Below are 6,000 nucleotides of genomic sequence, written 5' to 3'. Positions count from 1 at the left end.
GGCAAAATTTTATTTGGTAAAAAAAAAAAAATATTTTGTGTAAACATGAAAATTTTAAAAATCTAAACACCTCCTTTAACTTCTTTGGGAAATTTTGTTTGTTAGAATTATGAACAGATTGACGGCACAGGAAGCTTCCTACATGTCTTAAGATCGCTTGCTCATTAGCAGTTAGCTGAATATATTTTAGATAATTTTTTAGAACAATTTCAGTAAGATGGGGTAAAGTGGTCATAATATTAGGCTTAACGAATATTGTTCTTCTAATGTCACTTAATAGTTAAGTATAAGGCAGATATAAATTTGAATATTAATTTCACTTAATATGTATTGTTCTTACAGTAAGTAGGGTTAAATACACCAGTATATACGTATGCATACGCATATACTCGTGTAGGCGTGTACATAAACGTATTCACATAAATGCATCAATAAATACGTATATGGGTATCTGCGATATAGGTATTTTTTATCTATGCAGATATACATTCGACTATACACGTATATACTTGCTTTTACTCGTATGTATACGAAAAGTTATATACTCAGGTAGACACGTATATATACACGTACGTACTCGTAGACACTTACATACAAGCATATGATATACAAGTATACAGGGTGAGTTTAAACTCTTGGGAAAAATTTTAAAAGGTGTAGAGGGGAGGATAAGAAGCAAGAATAATAAGGAACATATGGTCACAAGCACAATGCTGACGCACCACATGCATGCAAAGCCAAAGACTGATGGATGCAAAACAGGTTACAAATTTGTTACACTAAGACAATTTTACACAACATTTTAGGTCGTAAGAAAGTTTTAAAGCGATTGAAGAAATCTGCAGCCTGCAGCTGTAATACAGGCGTCGTAATCACAAAGACCTCTCTGTTTTAATAACGAGACTTTTGAAAAACTTTCATCCATCGCTGCGCCTTTGTTGCGATGCGTGTATTAGAACTACTACGGGCCGAAACTTTTAACAAGTGCTCTAAATATTTCTTAAAAACAAAAATTTTGAGTAAAATCATCTTTGTGTAAAAAATTTGTGACCTGTTTTGCATCCATCAGTTTCTGGCTTTGTGTGCATGTAGTGTGTCAGCGACCATAAGTTCCTTATTATTATTTGCTTTTTATCCTCCCCTCTCACATTCCTTAGATTTTTGCTCCAGAGCTTGGATTCACTCTGTAGGCATACATGTGTATATAAGCGTATATACTCGTGTATACATATATGTACTGGTGCATACACGTAAATGGACGTATATTGGTCTTTTCAGGTATATAACTGTGTTTACACGTATACATACGTATATAATCATGCTTCCATATATACATGTATATCGTGAGCAGATACGTACAAACACGCACTGGATGCATCCATGAATTAACTCGTGTATACCCGTATCATAGGCGTCGGAACGGGGGAGTTGAGGGAGCTTGAGCTTCCCCTGGAATATTTCAGACCGGCTTAGCTCCCCCGGAAAATTCTTGCACTGCTGCTTTTTTCCGTGCATTGTTTACCTCAAACCTGATTTCAAAAATGTGATCTGCCTTTTTTGGGAATTTCGGAATTCCTACCCAATGAACAACACAAGCAGTGAGCACACGGAGTGGTCAGTGCACTTGAATTCACCTTCACCTTTTTTTTCACTGTTTAAACACTCTTGATTGCCGAAATGCGGGAAAGTGGACTCTACTCGCCTGCGAAAATCAGTACCAGTCAGAGGCGTAGCATAACCAAACATTTTTTTTAGGGGGGGATGGGGCACCAGAGCCATCACCAAGAAGGGTTTTGCTAACCCCCCCCCCCCGCCCAGTTTTTCAGAAATGGCGTCACCAATTTCATATTAGTAATGAAAAAAAGAAAGCAGAAAGGAAACCTTTACGATTTTAAGAACATGTAATAGAAATGATAAGTGAACAAATAGAATAAAACTGCAAAAAGAGTTTTTTTCTGCAAAATTTGAAAGCAAATGCAATCTCTGAATATTATTTAGGAACATCCAAGCAAGGTTATGCATTATGATTTACCTCTGAGGAGCGCTGAAACGAACGTTTCGAACATTTTTTAACGAAAAGAAAGTATTCAGTGTTTAGTACAAATCTATGACAAGCGTCAGTCAAGTAAAAAATGAATACGTAAATAAACATAACTTCATACAGGCTGCCAGCATTTTTAAATTTCTTTTTTTCTTTTTCTTTTCTTTCTTTTTTTTTGTAAAAATATCATCATGAAAATAGTGATTAAGTAGAGAAAAATATATGTGCCACCAAAATACATTTTAATTAGAGAAAAAGTTGAAACAGAGTAAGGCGAGATTTAAAAATGTCATGACTAGTCACACCACTGCTAGTGTGCTAGTTCTAAGTGTTTAAATACAAAAGGCAAAATTAAACGAAAGTTTTATCGCGATGTTCTGGAGACATGACATCTAAAACAAAAGAAAGTGTAAAAACTAAGATAAGTCTAAACTACCAAAAAATTCAAAATGTTTTTTATTGACAGGGGCCGAAAACACTTTTATTTCAAACAAATAAAAATGTAAGGCTAGAAATTGAAAACTTCAATATGGAAAAACCAAACTACTCAAATAATTTTGGAAATGAATAGCACCTGAGAGCGAAGACACATTGGCTTGGTTGGATGAAGCAGCGTGCTAATGAGGGAAAGGATGGGAGTTCAAATCTGGGCCGAAAAATATCGTTTTAATGGGTTTTTGTTTTTTAGCAGAATTTTAATCCAAGTTTCCACTAATATACAAAATTCTAAGCTGTATATCTGTTGTTATTAAAATCAGGAAACAAAACATTGATTTTAAGAGGGTAAATCGAAGTTTGACTTTGCAGAAGGATAAATTTCAATTTATTTTGCTGCTTTACTACACATTGCTTTGGTCTATAGCATCTCGAGGTTGCATTGAAATCAGAAAATTCTTCCTTTTAACTTGAATGCTTCACGTGGGTCAACTAGTCATCTAAAATTGCGTTTCTGGAATTTCACTATCGAAAAATTGCTGAAGACGGATCCCGAACCTCTTCTCCCAGTAACATAGCCAACTATCATCTAAAACTGCGTTTTGACAACTAACTTCGAAAATTTTATTAATGAGCTTCAGCCCCTCCACCTCCGCCAATATAATTTAAAATAATCTTAAATTTCGTTTAAGGTCTTACTTTTCAAATAATTACTGGGGTAAAGCATCCGAAAACTCACCCCTAACATCATTAAAAGTCAAATAAAATTGTTTTTGGAGCTCCAATTTGGAAAAATTTCCAATCTTCATAACGATATCAAAGATGGCACACAGCTGCGTTTCTTAGATTGTTCATTTTCGAAAAATTTCTGGGAGGGGGGCCCCGGATTTCTCTTCTAATTAACATATCCAAATAATGTCTAAAACTGTGTTTTTAGAACATTAATCTTCAAACATTTCCTGGAAGAACCCTAAAATACCAACCTCCTTAACGTAATTAGAGAAAAAATGTAAAATTTTTCAAGTTTCAATTTCGAAAAATGCCGAGGAAAACGCTCCCAGGCCACTTTTCCACCCTAGCATTAATAAAGATCATCTAGAATACATTTTTAAGACCACATAAATTAGAAAAAGCATCCTATTTTGATTTTTGGGCTAATTTCTTTTCTTTATAATTCTGGAACAAAAGATAAAGTGTCTAGCAAGCTGGGGGTGATGAGTCTGTTTGGCATTTAACTAAAAAAGATTGCTAAGGTTGTTTGTACTTGTTCAAATAATTTCAACTTTCCAAAAACTTATCTCATTTTAAGTTATCTGACCCCTCAGATTATACTTTACGAAGTTACAATTATTCTTGTTTTTTTGCTTTCTAAATTACGGTTTTTTCGTCACTTACAGATATATTTTAATGACAAAATTGTTACTTTTCATCTACTATTGCAGAAAAAAAACCCCAACAATATTATATTAATATTTTATAGTTTCTATCAAAGACTTTTACAAAAACTTATCTGAACAATATAATATATAACGAACACTTCATTTTAACACATTTCCAATGTTCTGTTTCTCCGCCCTCCTGTTTCATCTATTCGCCTTTTTCTAGTTCTCAGAAAATAAGAAATTCTTTTAAATGCTACGCTGTCGAAGCCTCCCCTTTTCTCCAAAATTATTACAGAGCACCTCAAATTTTGTTTTCAAGGCTCCGATTCCCTGAAAATTACTGGAAGAGAGTCCCTGGATATCTTGCCATTCAACAACATGGGAGATTATGTAATGTTCCGTTTTTGGGACTTCAATTAAAATAAAATTGCTGGACCCCTAACGCCAACAAATATGATCCACAGTCGCGTGTTTTAGCGATTACAATTTCGAAAAAATTAACGAGAAGGAACCTCTGAACCTTTTCTGATAACACCATTGAAAAACGCTCGCTAGTAGGACTTCAATTTTAAAAGTTACCAAAGTAGAGGCCTAGTACAGTCTTTTCCTCTGACATCATTGAAGGTTGTCTACAGTTACGTTTAAGACTTCAAAATCGAAATATTGGGCGGGAGATGTAAATCGATTCGAAAAATCGATCAAGGACAATCCTTCGAGTCATATTTTCACTTAAGTCAACAAATATGGTATACAATCGCGTTTTTAAGACATTAATTTCGAAAAAATTTCAGGGAAGGTATTCAAAACTTTTCCCCTTAACATTACCAAAGATCGCCTAAAAATTCGTTTTTAGAACAAGAATTCTGAAAAATTTCCGGGGGAGGATCTCCGATACTCCTTTATTTCTACCTGCGCATCATCCGAGTACTGACTGACCTTCTTTCAAAACCAAAAGTTTTATCACCTCATTCTCTCCACAAACAATTGATACAAGATAAAATAGAGATGGAAGCTTCGAAGCTAATTTCATATATAGAAAAAAAAAATTAAAGTCCCCCCCCCCACCAATTATTTTAAGGGGCTACTGCTTCTGCCCCTTACATACCAGACACTTCTCATAATGTGTCCCAGCTCCCCCTACTTCTCCAAAGTTCCTACGCCTCTGACCCATATATACATTTATGTACACTTGTGTATGTACCCACATGTGCACCTGTATATATACAGATGGGGGACAAAATAATATGAACACCTGTGAGATAAGGAAAAATCTTTATTAATAGGGGGTTGGACCACCCTTTGATTAAAGAACAGATTGAATGCGACGGGGGATAGATGCATAAAGGTCATGAACAACATTTAAAGGAATATTAAGCCATTCCTCCTGCAGAATGGTCTCTAATTCCGAAAGTCCGGATGGAGGTGGAAATCGGAAACGAAGTTTGGACTCTAAATATCCCCGTAAATGTTCAATAATATTTAAGTCCGGAAACTGAGGGGGCCAGGCGATATGTTCATCTTCACTGTCATGCTCTTCGAACCATTCTTGGACACATCTGGCAGTGTGTACGGGGCGTTGTCGTCTTGAAAGAGCGATCGTTCTCCAGGGAACAGTCTGGACAAACGGATGGACATGATCCTCTAGAATGCTCAGATAGTGATTAGATTTGACACGCTCATGCAGAATAACAAGTGGCCCAAGACCACGCCAAGATATCGCACCCCATACCATAATTGAGCCACCCCCATGCTTCACAGTCGGCAAGAGGCATTCAGGATTAAAGGCTTTTGAGGACGTTCGCCAGACATAAACGCGCCCGGTAGTCTGAAATAGGGTAAATGATGATTCATCTGACCATATTACCTGTTGCCACATCTGTGGGGACCAAACTTTGTGGTCTCTGCACCATTGGCGTCGCTTGAAAGCATTAGTTGCTGTCACCAAGGGTTTTCGAATTGCCACTCTGCATAAATGTTCGCAGCATGAAGTTCCCTTTTGACAGTTTTTGTTGAAACGGGGTCCTGGAGATGGCTATTCATTTCAGATGTTATTTCGGATAAGGATTGCTTGCGCTTTCGGGCTACTATGCGCTTCATAGCTCTTCTATCCCTATCAGCAAGCTTTGACTTTCGGCCACTGTG

The sequence above is a fragment of the Uloborus diversus genome, chromosome 2, assembly GCF_026930045.1.
Source record: "Uloborus diversus isolate 005 chromosome 2, Udiv.v.3.1, whole genome shotgun sequence".
NCBI lineage: Eukaryota > Metazoa > Arthropoda > Arachnida > Araneae > Uloboridae > Uloborus > Uloborus diversus.
The sequence above is the reverse complement of the archived record's forward strand: the minus strand, read 5'-3'. Positions refer to the sequence as shown.